This window comes from Aquarana catesbeiana, linkage group LG13 (assembly GCF_042186555.1).
Source record: "Aquarana catesbeiana isolate 2022-GZ linkage group LG13, ASM4218655v1, whole genome shotgun sequence".
Lineage (NCBI taxonomy): Eukaryota > Metazoa > Chordata > Amphibia > Anura > Ranidae > Aquarana > Aquarana catesbeiana.
In genome coordinates, this window is record NC_133336.1 from 45032835 (window position 1) to 45051643 (window position 18809).

An 18809-nucleotide genomic window follows, 5' to 3' on the forward strand; every position below is an offset into this window, starting at 1 on the left:
ACCTGTAGGTGTTCGAAATATCTCCTAAACCTCCACGGTTTAGGAGATACTTGCAAAAGAGACGGGCGCCGATGTCTAGTGCGCACTTTAGAAATCCTTAGAAGCAGCGATCGTGCCGTTTCTAAAGAAGATTGTGCCGTGACTGGCAGCTCCCGCGCGCATGCGTGGGAATGACGTCATCGCGGCTCCGGCCAATCACAGCGCCGAAGCCGCAAAACCCAGAAGGGAGAGGGTGAAAGATGGACACTCTGTGGAGGCGAGGAAATCGGGGACATCGCAGGCTTCAGTTTCAGGTAATTGACACATAATGGGCTAGTATGTGATGCATACTAGCCCATTATGCTTTACCTTTGTAGGGGAAACAAAGAAGAAGTAAAACCCAACAGTGTTCACTTCCTCTTTAAAGCTGCTTAAATTTTTGCCTTCCCTGGCTCCTCCCTCTCCCTCATCAACATACTAATGACATTTTTAAATAAAACGTTTCCATTTTTATTACGTACCTTTATATTAAAACAGTGATATCATCATTGGGCCTCTGCGCTCTCCATACAATGCAGGCCAATCATGGCTGGTGGGAGGGGAGGGGAAGGCAGGGTGCTGTACATAGCTTCCTGAAAATATCACAGCGCCCCCTGTCCAGTACTTCTTTCAAGAGCGCTCAGCCCTGAAGCAAGCAGTGGGCTGGCTCTTGGGAGGAGTTATGCAAACATTAAAATTCACTAATGGATTGCTGTTAGTCTGGATGGGGTGGGTGTTCCTAGGAAAGTTGTATTTGCATGCCGACCACCCTACCTAGTGCCCCCTCCCATGTGACGCTGAGCCTCCATTAAGGAAAGAACTGAAATCCAATGAATAAAAGTGGCAGGTCGGAGACAGTAAGGCTGGGGAGAAAGCGTTAGAAGATGGTTTACCCTTTAAGAGGAAGTAAACTCTTTCTATTAAAAATCTCTGACAGGCAGGGTATTTATGACAGAAGAGACCCTATTGGTCTATTCTGCCGTAAATGCATCCTTCTGCCTGTCAGCTGTCATGTTCATTGAGCAGCGCATGCCCAGCTCAGCGAACATTTACAGCCCAGATCGGCCCCCGATATGCTGTGCCCACCCATCTGGGGGGCTTTGTAAAAAAAAATACAGCGGACTTTACTTCCACTTTAACATTGGGGCCTTTGCCCCCCCCCCTTTTTTTTTCTTCCCCTCTTCCCTCTTCTTTCCCAAGTACGAGTGTAAGCTTAGTTTCTGCTAGGAGGGTCCCATTGGCAATTGTATCAAATCCTTGTTGGGCACTTTTTACACCTTTGACAAACCCTCCCCCCTAGATAGAGAGGTTTTGCACCCCATCACCCTCCCTTCCCTACACCCCTTATCCTTTTTCTTTTTCCTTTTTGAATTCCTCAAATATCCGTCTGATTATATGTTTTGGGATCTACACAAGTATATCTGTTGATCGACATACATTTCCATTCTTGTCTTTGCACAATAACAACTGCTGGATTAACTAATCAATTCAACTGCAGTACTTTGTATGCTGTTTTCTACAATACACCAATTGTGACAATATGTGACTATATAATGGTTAAAATAGTATACGTTTTTATAGTATACGTATACAGTATGTACTAAAAAAAAAAAACCTGTTCTTTTCAATAAAAAATTAATTAAAAAAAATGGAGGACATCCTCCAGCCAGGAAATAAGATGGAAAAAAGGAACAAATCAGCGCAAATATATATGCTAAATAGATGATAAAGCAGCTGGACACCAGGGTCAATAAATCAAATCCCTAAAAGTAATAGTATAGCAGGTGGTGCAGCGCTGAGAAAATAGTGGATCCGCTGACGAAGTCCCCGCCCACTGGGACGCAACGCGTTCGGAAGGAAGGGAGCGTCGTGACGTCACCCACGACCATCTCATAGCTTATCTATCCATGCTCATACATCTGGCACTGGATGAGTGCTTTGTTTGTAAGTTTTTATCTTTGCATTTATCATTAAAATCTTTATACGGAGAGCACTATGGTCTATCCCCTTTATATTTTCATGACATACACGTTTGGGGATTGATTCTGCATATTGTGTATCCTGTACCGCTGCTGATCAAGTTGGATCCTCTGCATATCTGCTTTATTTGACCCGCAAGGGAAAGCCTATCTGACCCTCTATAACGAAAGGGTCCGGTTGTTGAGGTGAGAGGCCACTTCATATGCTGGTGAAGGGATCACTTTATATCCACAAAGTTTTCCAGCATGATGTCACAGCACCTATGGGATTTTGAAGTTTATGGACTATTATTTTAATTTGTTTTTTTATTTTATCAGCGCTACACCACCTGCTATAGTAGTCTGTTGTCCTACCTTTACTGACTCTGGGCTTGATAGCAGAATTTTCACATTATGTAACATGTTGATACGCACCACAGGACCATAAGTCCGTGCCCTGTATAAAGCATAAAAAAGTTAGGTAAGTATATCCAGTATAGTACAAATGTTACCCTTGTTATTACAGAAATTATATATATTTTGTAAATTATATTATATTTTGTATATTATATTACACAATTATATATATTTAGTATATTTAATATAGTATATTAGTATAATATTTATATATATTATTATAATATATATATATATATATATATATATATATATATATATATATATATATATATATATATATATATATACATACACAATTTATTTATTTTAAATAACAGCACTTTTTCATATTATTGGACCTCTAACAGTGGCTTACGAGTTGGCCTCTAGCAAGTTTCTACTTTTCTCAGCAAGTTTCTAAATCTGCTTCCACTCTTCCCGGTGTATCATTTTTAATGCCCAGTTCACATATTTTCATAATGTCCCTGCCACCCCACCAAAGGCCTCATGTGTAAAAGGTACCCCGATACTTAAAGTGATTGTAAACGGTCACCTTGTAAAACCAACCCATTCAATTTAAAATAGAAATGAAAAACAAAACATGTTTGTATAGATATAAAAAAACATATATATATATATAAATACCTTTTTTTTCCCTTTTTTTAAATAAATTATCACATTCCCTCTGTTCGTTCTTAGTTGCATAAGGGGGGAGGAGAAGCAGCAGCACACTAAGCTTGCAACGGGGGCGTGTCAGGACAAGTCTGATGAATGGAGGAGAGTGCGCTGAGCTCCCAGCATAGCTAGAGAACCAACCATGGTGTGTTCTCCTGCCTAGTGTGGCCAGTTTTTAATAGGAGAGCAGGGGGACTAGCAGGAACACCAGGAATTTGTCACAAAGGAAGCAATACAAAGAGAACAGGATACTTTTTTTCATACAAGTACATGGTACAGCAGGCACATATCAGGAATATGAAGTGTTGGGGTAACAAATGCTTTAAGCGTTCTAATACCTAAATGTGGTAACACAAAGCAACCATTCAGAATTAATATTGCAATGGTATGACCTCAGCGGAGTGAATTCTTATTGGTTGCTCTTTGCCAGAAAAAAGAAAGATAAGAACTGTAAAAAAAAAAAAAAAAGGGTCCCAAAAGCCTAGCACTTAGCTGGAAGAAAATGAAATGTATTTTTAATACTTTATACTCAAAATAGACATTACATGTAATAACAGAAATCTCAACCTTGGCTAAAATAATATAAAGGGCACATTGCATAAAGCGGACCTTCATTCATTAAAATTCATCATTTAAATTCCTTTTTTATATATCTACTTTTTAGTTCCTGCATTGTTGCCTAGGCAAGGATGACATTTGAGGCATGATTTCTGCACGAATCTTGAGAATGTGCAAACACATCTATAGGACTTTGCAGCACATCCATCTGAAATATCGCAAACTCAATTTTCGTTGCAGAAAACAGCAGGTCTCTGCCACTATATGGGGCCAAAATGAGAAGAGTGGTGTGTCAGCACATGCATGGGGATTTCACGCATATGCGCACTATCCGCAAGGCTCTGCCAAGTACTAAAGGTATGTAGAGACCAATTGTGTGTCTACATACAGTATGCGCGGGATGTTCATCCAAGATGGTGGCGCCAAAGCAGAAAAAGGATGATCTCTGGGCTACAAGGAGGATAATGCTGGGTCAGGGGTGGCACATAGGAAGAAGGTGACCACTAATGGGTGACAGCAGGGAGGGTGCAGGATGCCCCTATGCCATGGGTGCTCAATCTGTGGCCCTCCAGCTGTTGCAAAACTAAAAGTCTCATCATGCCTCTGGCCTTGGGAATCATGCTTGTAGCTGTCAGCCATACAATGCCTCATGGGATTTGTAGTTCTGCAACAGCTAGAGGGCCACAGGTTGAGCACCCATGCCCTATGCACATAATCATATACTACAGTAGAGTGATATAACATTCATTTTCTACAAGATACATTTATGTTCACCAACATACCAATCCAGAAACAAATCATGGACTAGGCCATTGTTTTTAAGGACCTTCAGTATTGATGGTGTATGTCCAAACAGGAAGCTAAAACAAAATATAAGCAAAATTCATTATTTCTCATTATAACATGAGTAACACATATTGTCATAGTGTGCACCTCTGCCATCCAAAGAAATATTAAATCTACACATACCACCCCCTATCCCACACTGCTGTTTGATATACACAACTGTGATCAATGGCTTTAGCTGCACCACTGAGCACTTTTGAGGATTGACACTAACCCAGGTGGGAGCACTGATCTTTTATCTTTTGCATGCTGGTGCTAACCACTTTTGGAAAACTACTGTTTTCCTGCTGCATTTGGGTTTCCTAGGTTGCACCATCAAACAAGTCTAGGATCCAAGCAAAGAAACCACCACTACTCAGCAGCAAGGTTCATGTGGGTAGATTTGGGTCAAGTTGGCAAGTTTGGTATTTACTGCAAATTTCCAAAAAAAGCAGCTGAGTCAAATGCTAAAAGCCAGCTCTCATAAAAAATATAAAAGACAAAGGGCAGAGGGTAACAAATATCTGTCCATTTTTCTGTTGAATGCCTGTAGGGTAGGGGCACAATTAGCCATGAGAGTAAGCTTAGAAACCCCTTGTAGTGTAGAGGTGGTGTAGTATCCCAAGTAGTTGCTAGAGACCCTTGAAGTAGTAACAGGGTGTGACCACAGATAGTGAGGTGGTGCAAGCCCTGCCTATGCCAGTGTGGGGCTACCTAAGAAATAGGCATTATTTATGAATAGTCTGGTGGGGTCTTCATGAGAAGTGTCTGGAGGACCACACAAAGGATGCACTCTGTGAGGCTCTAGCTCTTGGAGCTTCCCCTTAGCAGAGAAGCAGGGGAGAAAAGGTGCAGGACTATTGGATCTACTTGCACCCCTTTGCATCAGATGCAGAACTGTGCCAAGCACCCCCTTTCCCCAAAGAGGTATAGGCTCCTCCACTGGCTTTGTTATTGCTTTCTTTATTGTTTGCAACCAAAAAAGGAATGTGCCAAAGTGTGTAACTATGGAATTATTAACTGCGTTCAGTTAAAAGGTTTCTGTTTTCCCATTGGAAGCAGATGGTGTTGGATGAAGCTGCTTTTTAGAGTCCACTGCCATAAGAAGTAGCATAAGAACAGACTTCTTGGTGGGTGAGGGTTAGACCAGGCCGGGAAGCGATCATACTTTGGCAGGGTCCAAGGAGTACCCTAAGGGAGAATGACTTGTCTAGGGTAGTAATGGGTTAGAGTTCTAGTTCTGCCCCTGCTCTTCTACACATGGAGGACTTGCAGCCCAGCACAATGCTACAGCACAACATGACATTCCTACCCTGTGAATGCAAAGTTATTACAATTAATGGACCATAATACTACACTCTAGCCTTAACCCTTTTGCTGAAACCGATGTATGTCATATGTTGGCAGCAGCATGGCAGCCAGCTAACAGGTGGCAGTGATCCACCTGCTATACAGTTGGCTTAAACGAACCCCAGGTAGTGCCTATCCTCCCCTGTCATGTTTCCCAGATTCCACTGTCTCCTGTAAATCTGAGACCTCCATGATGGGTGCCAGTGGGTAGTGGGGAGGGGGACCAGCGAACATCCTTTCCCTGATCTCCCCTAACTAGAATGAACACAAAAGCGCCATGCATCTCACTTTCAGACTCAGCTGGGATAAGAAGCTAATGGAGCATTATTTGCACTCCTTTAGCTTCAGTGGAAGGTGGGTGGGATATGAGGTATCCCGCCCATTAAAGGTCTAATAGACGCCTAATGTCTCATTAAAAAGAACCTGTCATAGGAAAATGCTATCACATAAGGGACTTTTGGTCTCCTATAAGATAAAAATTGAAGTTAATTGAAAAAACAAAGTGTAAAAAAATGCTATTTAGCCAGCACTTAACCCCCTAAAAAAAATGTTTAATTCCCCCCCACCACCACTACGTACTCGCACATATGAAAGCTGATTGTGGTACACGGTACATATTGGCACACACACTGGGGTGGGAGCATTAGGTTATGGGGCCATTATGTGCAGTTAACTCGTCTAAGCTGATGACCTGTACGTCCTTTTAAATGTCGCCTATGAGAAATTGGAGAATTTTTTGGATACCAACGTTTGTAGTGGTTTCATGGGCGCACACAATTTTAACAATAAAAAGGGGGACAAGCAGCGCAAATATTGCAATGAAATCAATCCAACAATTTATTTTATACACTATATATTAATACATTTTAAGGCATGACATTACAGGGTTTCTGTACCCTAAAATTAACTTTATTGCAGTTTTACAGAAAATGTTTGCTTTGTCAACTGTTATGCCGCGTACACACGATTGGAATTTCCGACAACAAATGTTCAATAGGAGCTTGTTTCGGAAATTCCGACCGTGTAGGCTCCATCGGACATTTTTTGTCGGCATTTCCGACTGACAAAATTTGAGAGATGGTTCTCAAACTTTCCAACAACAAAATCCGTTGTCGTAAATTCTGATGCACAAAATTCCACCCATGCTCGGAATCAAGCAGAAGAGCTGCACTGGCTATTGAACTTCCTTTTTCTAGTCCCGTCGTATGTGTTGTACGCCACCGCGTTCTTGACGTTTGGAATTTCTGACAACATTTGGGTGACCGTGTGTATGCAAGACAAGTTTCAGCCAACATCCGTCGGAAATAAATCCACGGTTTGGTTGTCGGAAATTCCGATCGTCTGTACACGGCATATCTATTGTACTAATATCATGTGATACAAACATTTAGAACTAGCACCATTTTATTCTCCAGAGTCTCTGCTTTTAGAACATTTTTAATGTTTGGTGGGTTTTAACCAATCTTCAGTCTTAAAATGATTTTTTAAACCCATGTGCACAAAACTCAAAAAATGGCTCTGGTAGCAGAAAGGTTAAAAATTCATGTAGACATGGATCAGATTCAGAAGCAAGTCAAATGTAATACAGGGCCTAGAAAAAGTATTCATACCCCTTGAAATTTTCCACATTTTGTCATGTTACAACCAAAAACATAAATGTATTATATTGGGATTTTATGTAATAGACCAACACAAAGAGGCACCTGATTGTGAAGTAGAAGCAAAATGATAGATGGTTTTCAATATTTTTTACAAATAAATACAGTAAAACCTTGGATTGCGAGCATAATTCGTTCCAGAAACATGCTTGTAATCCAAAGCACTTTTATATCAAAGCAAATTTTCCCATAAGAAATAATTGCTACACTTAGAGTTGCCTCTCTTCTCTTTTATATTTAGTTGTGACATGACGCTACTTGTATATCAAGACATCGCTTGTTGTATATCAAGTCAAAATTGATTAAAAAATTTTGCTTGTCTTGCAAAACGCTCTCAAACCAAGGTTTTGCTGTATCTGAAAAGTGTGGCGTGCATTTGTATTCAGCCCCCTTTACTCTGATACCCCTAACTAAAATCTAGTGTAACCATTTGCCTTCAGAAGTCACCTGATTAGTAAATAGGGTCTACTTGTGTGTAATTTAATATCAGTATAAATACAGCTGTTTTGTGAAGCCCTCAGAGGTTTGTTAGAGAACCTTAGTGAACAAACAGCATTATGAAGGAACACACCAGACAGGTCAGGGATAAAGTTGTGAAAAAGTTTAAAACAGGGTTAGGTTATAAAAAAATATCCCAAGCTTTAAACATCTCACGGAGCTCTGTTCAATCCATCATCTGAAAATGGAGAGAGTATGGCACAACTGCAAACCTACCAAGACATGGCCATCCACCTAAACTTACAGGCCGGGCAAGGAGAACATTAATCAGAGAAGCAGCCAAGAGGCCCATGGTAACTCTGGAGGAGCTGCAGAGATTCACAGCTCAGGTGGGAGAATCTGTCCACGGGACAACTATTAGTTGTGCACTCCACAAATCTGACCTTTATGGAAGAGTAGCAAGAAGAAAGCCATTGTTGAAATAAAGCCATAAGAAGTCCCATTTGCAGTTTGCAAGAAGCCATGTAGGGGACACAGCAAACATGTGGAAGAAGGTGCTCTGGTCAGATGAGACCAAAATGTAACTTTTTGGCCTAAAATAAAAATGCTATGTGTGGGTCAGAGTTGATGGGAAGATGGATGGAGCCAAATACAGGGCAATCTTAGAAGAAAACCTGTTATGCCGCATACACACGAGCGGACTTTCCGGCAGAAAAGGTCAGACGGAACGATTCAGTCGGACATTCCGATCGCGTGTGGGCTTCATCGGACCTTTTCCTTCGAAAAATCTGATGGACCTTAGAAATAGAACATGTTTCAAATCTTTCCGACGGACTCAGTTCCTAACGGGAAAACCGCTCATCTGTATGCTAGTCCGACGGACCAAGAACGACGCAAGGGCAGCTATTGGCTACTGGCTGTTGAACTTTCTTTTTCTAGTCCCGTCATACGTCATCACGTTCTAAACGAACGGACTTTGGTGTGATTGTGTGTGAGCATGTCCGTTTCAGCGGAACTCCGTCGGAACTCAGTCGGAAAGACCATTAGACTTCGGTCCGACAGAAAGACCGGTCGTGTGTACGCGGCATAAGAGTTTGCAAAAGACTTGAGACTGGGATGGAGGTTCACCTTCCAGCAGGACAAAAACCCTAAACATACAGCCAGAGCTACAATTGAATGGTTTAGATCAAAGTATATCCATGTGTTAGAATTGCCCAGTCAAAGTGGAGACTTAAACCCAATTGAGAATCTGTGGCAAGAATTGAAAATTGCTGTTCACAGACGCTCTCCATCCAATCTGACAGAGTTTGAGATATTTTGCAAAGAAGAATGGGCAAAAAATTCACTCTCTAGATGTGCAAAGCTGGTAGAGACATCCCCAAAAAGACTTGCAGCTGTAATTGCAGAATACAAATGTACCCCACACTTTTCATATATTTATTTGTAAAACATTTTGAAAACCATTTATCATTTTCCTTCCACTTCACAATTATGTCCCACTTTGTGTTGGTCTATCACATAAAATCCCAATAAAATACATTTAGATTTTTGGTTGTAACATGAAAAAATGTGAAGAATTTCAAGGGGTATGAATACTTTTTCAAGGCACTGTATGCTTTCAGGTGTTTCAGAGTTGCTCTGAATCGCCTTTCTCAAGAAACAGCTTCAGTCCCGGTTCACACTGATGCCATGCGGGAAACCCTGTGATTCCTGTGCGGGTTCCCACGTCGCATCTGAATCACAAACTGGTTCACACTGACACCTGCAAACCGCTGGGGGTGTCAATATAAAGTTAATGACACGCCCAAATCGGTTTGCAGATTACAGTGTGAAATATGAAATGGTACAAGAACTGGATCACATGGGCGGGAACACTCATGCGATCCGATTCCAATACGGACCAAAAAAAGGGGTCCTGCACCATTTTGGTGTGAATGCGATGCCATTTCAGCCATACAGTTTGTGTGGCTGAATTTACATTGCACAGACATTGCATGTGAAGTGCACAGCAATGCGGTGCGAATCACATGCGATGTCTGTAATCGCACCAGTGTGAACCCAGCCTCAAGCTGTTTAGGAGATGCTTCCAGTTGCTTGTGCCATGGTTTGCATTCAGGCTGACTTGTATGGAAGAGAAAATCATTTCCAAATAAAGTTTCATGTACAGGGGGCCTAAAGCTATACAATAAGGAATGCATCTTACCTGTCTCTGGGGGGTCCGGGGATGTGGTCATACTTCCCATGTATATAGTAGATGTAACCACAGTACAGGAGGAAACAGGTGCCAACGATGCCAACGATGAGCAGAAAAGTCCAAGAGATGAAACCACAAAAATCCATGACAGTTAATATATTGGTGTCAGCCACATAGACACTCACGAATGTCTGCGTGTTCTGGAAACAATGTCAGCTCCTACATGAACACTGCAGCCCTGTAGATAAACTGCGAATCCTGTGCTGTACTGTGAGTGACACATATCAGGGGAGGGTTGGGTAAGGGTGACAAGGAGAAATTGCTCAGTCATTCACTTAGGAAGACTTTGCAGCTTTTAGGGCTCATTCACATGTATGGCAAGGATTGCTGTTCCTTTGAAAAGCGATCCATGCTCAGATCGCTTTTCAGAGGTGTTTGACAGGTGGTGAGGAGGCATTGTATTGCCTATTCACCGCGTGCCTTAACCACGTCGGCCATGCACTAGCGTTCCGAAACTGTGTGCATTGGACGTGGTTGTAGGGTGCTTGCAGAGCGGCCCTTTTCACTTGAATGGGTCACGATTGGCAGTTGGTAGTAAAATCAAACAGCAAAGAGTGAATCATGAAAATACTGCATTATGGCCACTAGATGGAGCTGATGATTATAGGGAATAAAAAAAAATATTTTCTATGATTGTTAGCTTCATCTAGTGGCCAAAATGTTTTTTCTTGTTTCATTCCATTTTTGGAAAGAATAGCATTAGACCCAAAAGAAAATGGCCTATTAACATTTGTGTTTGCTCCCATTAGCACAGAACAAATTGACATGCAAACAGGATGAAGAGCTCTGCACATTTATTTTATAAACATACCTCTAAGCGTCTACCTTTAAAACCTAACTCCGGTATTTTTTTTTTTTTTTTATAGTTTTTTTATTTTAAGTGTTTTATTTTGAGTCTGAGACCCTATAGGGGAGGTCTTCCCTAATTTCCTTTTACTGTGACACCAATACAAAAATTGGGTGGGGGCAGTTATTAAAAGGACAGGAAGCTAGGGACAGCAATAAAAACATTGCCCCCATTGAAAAGTTTTCCCATTATTTCCTGTCCTGGCAGGAAATTAGAGCAAATCTACACAGACAGCAATAATTATTAAAGTTTGACTTTAACCACTTCCAGCCCAAGCCAATTCTGACACTCCTCTCCTACATGTAAAAATCATATTTTCTTTTTGCTAGAAAATTACTTTCAAAAATTGTATTTTTAGCAGAGACCCTAGGAAATAAAATGGCAAATGTTGAAATTGTATATCACACGGTATTTGCACAGCAATTTTTTTAAATGTGTTTTTTTGGGGGGAAAAAAATGTTTCATGAATTAGAAAAAAAACCCCGTAAAGTTAGCCCAACTTTTTTATGTACTGTGAAAGATGATGTTACACCGAGTAAATAGATACCTAAGACCCCTTTCACACCGAGGTGCTTTTCAGGCGCTTGCAGGCTAAAAAAAAGCGCCTGAAAAGCTCACGAAAACCTATTTTCATTAAAATCAATGAATGCTTTCACACTGGGGCAGTGCGCTGGCAGGGTGGTGAAAAAAACCCCCTCTCCATTAAAATGAATGGAAAGCACTTCAAAAGCGCCTGAAAAGCTCTTCAAAAGTGCTCAGTGTTTTACTGGCAGTTTACAAGCGCCTCAGTGTGAAAGGGGCTTTACATGTCATGCTTTACCACACTCGTGAAATGGTGCCAAACTTCAGTACTTAAAAATCTCCATAGGACTAAACTTTAAACATTTTGACAGGTTACCAGTTTAGAATTACAGAGGAGATCTTGCTCTAGAATTATTGCTCTTAATCCAATGTTCATAGTGATACCTCAAATGTGTGGTTTGAACGTCGTTTACATATGCGGCACGATGTACGTATGCGTTCGCTTCTGCGTGCGAGCACGCGGGAACAAGGACGATTTAAATTTTTATTGTTTATTTTATTTTTACACTTTGCCTTTATTTTCTATTTTTTTGCTCACTTTTATTCCTATTATAAGGAATGTAAACATCCCTTGTAATAGGAATAGGGCATGACAGGTCCTCTTTACAGAGAGATCTGGGGTCTATAATTCCCCACATCTCTCCTCTAGGCTGGAAAGCCTGAGATCAAAAAAAAAAAAGCAATCTCATGCTTTCCAGCTAAAAAAAAAAAAAAAAAAAAAAGCCAAAATTTACATCTGCTGGCACTGGGAAGATGACCCTCAGTCAGCTCTATGGTAAGCGGCCTCTGCCGGCCAATTCATTCTCCGGGTCGCCGATCGCACAGGAGAGCCAGTAGAATCATCAGAGGGTGACGGGAGGGGACGTGCCCCTCCCGCCTGTAAAAAAAAAAAAAAAAAAACAGCCACTATGATTGTTTTTACATTGCAGAGAATCGCCTGCTTAAAAAAACAGAACAAAAAAAAACGATATCTGAATGATGCCTGCAGCTGCGGGCATCATTTAAATTTAAAAATAAAATCAGGAAATGGTGCTGTGCTCTAAGTAATAGCAGACAGATTAATATATAAACGATATAAAGTGCTTAGATAAATATTCTAACAAAATTAAATTCCAGAATAAGTGGTGTAAGTACCAAAGTGACAATGCGAAAGGATAAACTCCAAGTGAATAAATGTCCTTAAAGGGGTAAACCTTCATGTTTTTTTAATGCATCTTATGCATTAAGTTGAAAAAACACCTGGCAGTGTCCGCCCCCAACCGCCCCCCCCCCCCCCCCCCCCCCCGTTTGACTTACCTGAGCCCTGGAATTTCCATTGGCGGGGACGCGCTGTCCCTCCGCCCGGGGTTCTCAGCAATTGATTGGAAAGATTGATAGCAGCGCAGCCATTGGCTCCCGTTGCTGTCAATCGAATCCAATGACGCGACCACCGGGGATGAGTCATACACTCGGCGGCTATGGACCGCGAATGCTGGACTCTGGAGAGCGCCCACAAGGCAACTCCCCGGGAGATCGCTTCCCCTAGGGGGTTATCTGATGCGGGGAGGAGCCGCGAGAGCCGCCGAGGGACCCCGGAAGTCGGTGTTCGGGGCCACGCTGTGCAAAACGAATTGCACAGTGGAGGTAAGTATGACAAAAAAAAAAATATTTGAAGCTTTACAATCACTTTAATCACATAGAAATAAAGTGCTGGTCCGAAAAGTGACAATACAAAGAGATAAAGTCCAAATAATCATATGTCTTCAAGCGAATAAATGAGGATAAGATGAATTACTGCAGTGCTGGACTCCAACTAACAATCTGTGCAAGTGAAATAATGTAAACAGTGACTTATCTCTTCAGTGCAATAACACCTCTGTGTACAGTGGCCCCTTACCTTACCACTGTAAGGTAACAGCGTATAAATGTAGACACTGGCAATCCAGAAATCCGAGGTCCTGCAGTGAGTCACACTAAGGGCTTCTTATAGTGATAGAACACTGCTTCCCTGATAAATCTCAGGACCAGCTAGGGTTGCCACCTATCTGGGATTCACCCGGACAGTCCGGGTTTTGAATCATGTGTCCGGGTTTCAGGCGGACTGAAGCCCGGACACATTATTCAGACCAGGCTGTGGCTCCCCAAGAAACCAAGATAGTCACACACAAATCTGAAGCCGTCCGGGAGCTGCGGGCGGCTGTCTGGGGGGCAGGTTCGGCATCACTGGGGGGCAGGGCGATAATGTCAGCAAGAGCAATTTGGCCACACCCACAGTTCTCTGCGGCACGCTATGTGCACCACATTACTACTCTCCTTGGGGTACACAAAGGTGTCACAGGCTGCTAAAGTGATCAGGTTTGGCTTGAAGAAAAGGTAGCAACCCTAGGACCAGCTGAACCTGTAGAAGAGCCATCCACAGATTTCCATCGTTGTCGATTTGTATAAAGGAGGTATACATACCATTATAACGAGAACCACCTATCAGGATACAAGGCTCCCTAGATGATATCCATGTCATTCCTAATCCAACCAGCCATGCTGGATTCCCTAATGATTATCGCTAGCAGCTGCTATAGCCACTAGCGATAATCACTGTTTTCTCCTGGTAGGGACGGCTTCCCCAGCGCCCCCCCCCTCCCCGCCGGAACCTGGCAGGGGGGATTCCCACATCAACACTTGACCCTTGGTTGCAGGAAAGAAATTTGCTCCGTGTGTGGCAGGCCTTAGAGCTCATTCTCACCAGCTGTGCATGAGAAATACCTAGCACAGCCACTAGATGGAACTGATGATCATGGGAAATAAATATTATTTTACTAAGATCCTCATCTCCATCTAGTGGCCATAATGTGGTATTTTTTTGTTTTATTCTATTCTGTATAAAGAACGAGATTCCACCTGGAGAGAAAATAGCCTAATAACATTTGATTTTGCTCCTATTCACACAGAACAAACAAACATGCAGTTTCATGGGACAAATAGATCTTTATATAAATGCACCACTAAGTGTCTACCCTTTAGAACCTAAATACTTAGCGCAGATTGAATTGGCACCGAAATTTGTTTTTGTACAACCATGTTCCAGCTAACAGCAAATGCAAGGGAAGGCACCCCTAATGCAATGAGGATTGACACTGTATAACTAATAGTGGGTATGTATTTCGTCAGATCTATGCATTTTCACGCACAAGCCCTCAGGGGATGCCTCTGCAGTCTATGATGTTACATTCTGTATACGTTGAATAGTCTTGAACAACATTCAAGGTCATGGTGGGAGCTGACCAGTTTTGACGTACAGATAGAGAGAGGGAACTCCCTAGTCCTTATCACTGGGTCACACAACAGGGCGGTGAGAATCCGAATACAGAAGAAAAGAAATGCCAGTCTTCGATGACATAACTTCAAATGGTTTTATTACTCACAGCGGTAAGAGACATTCGATTTAACAAATTTGTGAAGCAGCATACTATAATAAAACGACTATAGATGTACATAAGCTGTATTTATTTAAAGCGGAGTTCCACCCAAAAGTGGAACTTCCGCTTTAAGTACTCCTCGCCCCCTGACATGCCACAATTGGCATGTCATTTTTTTTTGGGGTGGGGGGGGGCTGGGTACTTGTTTTTTAGTTGGACTTTCTTTCCCACTTCCTCCTTCCGGGCTTCTAACCGCCTAGGCGATTCCCAGGCGGTCCCTCCCTCCCGGCAGTGTTCTGGGACACGTGACAGGTCCCAGAACATTGCCTGGCCATTGACGGAGCGCAGTGCAGCTCGTGCATGCGCAGAGCGCGCCGGGCTGTGAAGCCGTAATCGTCACAGCCGGGCGCCCACGCATGCGCCGCGAAGAGGAGGGGGAGAGAATGGAGGCTTCGGGGGGCCGCAACGCTGGACCGTGGGAGTGGTGAGTGGCTGTTTATTAAAAGTCAGCAGCTATACTTTTTTTAGCTGCTTTTAATAAACTAAAAAACCAGTGGAACTCCGCTTTAAACATTTTTTGGATGAATGTCACACACATTCATGCATGTTGCACGAACTCTGGTCTTCGTTTCTGTAATATGTTAATTCTCATGGTCGTCATCGCCCTCCAGTGGCCAAAATGTGGTATTGTTTTCTGAAATACCACAATGAGAAAATATACCGCATTTTGGCCACCAGATGAGGCTGATGATCATAAGAATTAATCTATTAGAAAAGTCACAGCCAAAATGTTTGAAAAATAGGCTCCAAAGTATCGTTGAACAACTATATTGGGGGTGTAATACAGTGGCAGCCGATGGTAATTTTTTTTTCGGGGGGGGGGGGGGGCAGAAAACAGTGAAAACGGTCAGATGGGTCTGGTCCACTTACCCCATATATGGTGGGCAGTGCTTCTCCCGGGCTTCACCGGCGGCTTCCCTTGCTTGGCAGCGGCGGCGACGACTTTCCCTTCCCATGCCATCCACAGGCATTGCGGCGGTTTTCGGCCAATCGGAAAACAGGTCTCAGACCTGCTTCTGATTGGCCAGATTGAGGATCAGTGATTCAATAGCGAACATACATATTCAACATCTGGGTGGGCTCTTGGCGCAATGCTCCATTTTGAAGCCTATTAGAGCCTCTGGCTCTAATCAGGTGCTTCAAAAAAGCATCCCCGCCGCTGTAATTCATGCGCCTGATGTCCTGAAAGGGGCCGGACGCATGAATTGGGGTGGCGGTGTTCTGTCAAAATAGCGGCAATGGATAGAGCATGGGGGGCGGCGCTCGGGCGCTCTTAATTGATGGGCCGCCACTGGTGTAACATGAAACCTGTTTGCATTCCCAACTTTCCTGCCCTCAAACAGCCTTCCCCCTACCAACTTACCTGAATTGTGGGATGCTTCTTTTTGCAGCATCCTGTATGTGTTTGGATTTCGGTCAGCTGTGCGAGGCTCTGCCCCCACACCTGCATCATCAATTCAGAAGGACCTGTGAATAGGAAGACTACAAGTCCCACCTTCCACTGCAGATGGACTATGCTTTTAACCCTTTCATGACTAAGCCTATTTTTGAAATTTGGTGTTTACAAGTTGAAATCCGTATTTTTTGCTAGAAAATTACTTAGAGCCCCCAAACATTATATATATTTTTTTAGCAGAGAATCTAGAGAATAAAATGGCGATTGTTGCAATATTTTATGTCACACAGTATTTGTGCAGCGGTGTTTTAAATGCAACTTTTTAGGAAAAAGGGACACTTTCATGAATTTTTAAAAACCAAACAGTAAAGTTACCCCAATTTTTTTATATAATGTGAAAGATGATGTTACGCCGAGTAAATAGATACCAAACATGTCACGCTTTATAACTGCACGCACTCGTGGAATGGCGACAAACTACGGTACCTAAAAATCTCCATAGGCGACGCTTTCAATTTTTTTATGGTTACCAGGTTAGAGTTACAGAGGAGGTCTAGTGCTAGAATTATTGCTCTCGCTCTGACGATCGCGGCGATATCTCACATGTGTGATTTGAACACTGTTTACATATGCGGGCGCGACTTCCGTATGCGTTTCTTTGCTGCGCGAGCTCGCGGGGACGGGTGCGCTTTAAACATTTTTTATCTTTTTTCTTATTTATTTTATTTATTTTTATATTAATAAATTGTGTTTTTAAAAAAAAAATTTGATCACTTTTATTGCTGTCACCAGAAATGTAAATGTAGCACTAACTCTCGGTGGAGCTGCTGGTTTAACCACTTCAGCCCCGGAAGGATTTACCCCCTTCCTGACCAGAGCACTTTTTACAAATTGGCACTGCGTCGCTTTAACTGCTAATTGCGCGGTCATGCAATGCTGTAACCAAACGAAATTTGCGTCCTTTTCTTCCCACAAATAGAGCTTTCTTTTGATGGTATTTGATCACCTCTGCCGTTTTTATTTTTTGCGCTATACACGGAAAAAGACCGAAAATTTTGAAAAAAAATGATATTTTCTACTTTTTGTTCTAAAAAAAATCCAATAAACTCAATTTTAGTCATACATTTAGGCCAAAATGTATTTGGCCACATGTCTTTGGTAAAAAAAATGTCAATAAGTGTATATTTATTGGTTTGCGCAAAAGTTATAGCGCCTACAATCTAGGGTACATTTTCTGGAATTTACACAGCCTTTAATTTATGACTGCCTATGTCGTTTCTTGAGGTGCTAAAATGGCAGGGCAGTACAAAACCCCCACAAATGACCCCATTTTGGAAAGTAGACACCCCAAGGAAATTGCTGATAGGCATGTTGAGCCCATTGAATATTCATTTTTTTTGTCCCAAGTGATTGAATAATGACAAAAAAAAAAAAAAAAAAATTACAAAAAGTTGTCACTAAATGATATATTGCTCACACAGGCCATGGGCATATGTGGAATTGCACCCCAAAATACATTTAGCTGCTTCTCCTGAGTATGGGGATACCACATGTGTGGGACTTTTTGGGAGCCTAGCCGCATACGGGGCCCCGAAAACCAATCACCGCCTTCAGGATTTCTAAGGGCGTACATTTTTTATTTTACTCCTCACTACCTATCACAGTTTTGAAGGCCATAAAATGCCCAGATGGCACAAACCCCCCCCAAATGACCCCATTTTGGAAAGTAGACACCCCAAGCTATTTGCTGAGAGGCATGTTGAGTCCATGGAATATTTTATATTTTGACACAAGTTGTGGGAAAGTGACAATTTATTTATTTTTTTTTTTTTTTTTTGCACAAAGTTGTCACTAAATGATATATTGCTCACACAGGTCATGGGCATATGTGGAATTGCACCCCAAAATACATTCTGCTGCTTCTCCTGAGTATGGGGATACCACATGTGTGGGACTTTTTAGGAGCCTAGCCGCGTACGGGACCCCGAAAACCAATCACCGCCTTCAGGATTTCTAAGGGTGTACATTTTTGATTTCACTCTTCACTGCCTATCACAGTTTCGGAGGTCATGGAATGCCCAGGTGGCACAAACCCCCCCCAAATGACCCCATTTTGGAAAGTAGACACCCCAAGCTATTTGCTGAGAGGCATGGTGAGTATTTTGCAGCTCTCATTTGTTTTTGAAAATGAAGAAAGACAAAAAAAAAAATTTTTTTTTTCTTTTTTTAATTTTCAAAAGTTTGTGACAAAAAGTGAGGTCTGCAAAATACTCACTATACCGCTCAGCAAATAGCTTTGGGTGTCTACTTTCCAAAATGGGGTCATTTGGGGGGGGTTTGTGCCACCTGGGCATTCCATGGCCTCCGAGACTGTGATAGGCAGTGAAGAGTGAAATCAA

At 42.2% G+C, this 18809-nt stretch overlaps 1 pseudogene; it reads right to left on the minus strand.

Annotated features, from left to right (window-relative positions):
- Positions 1-10319, minus strand: part of LOC141117646 (cholesterol 24-hydroxylase-like) — a 50851-nt pseudogene extending 40532 nt beyond the window's left edge.
- Between the last annotated feature and the right edge of the window lie 8490 nt (positions 10320-18809).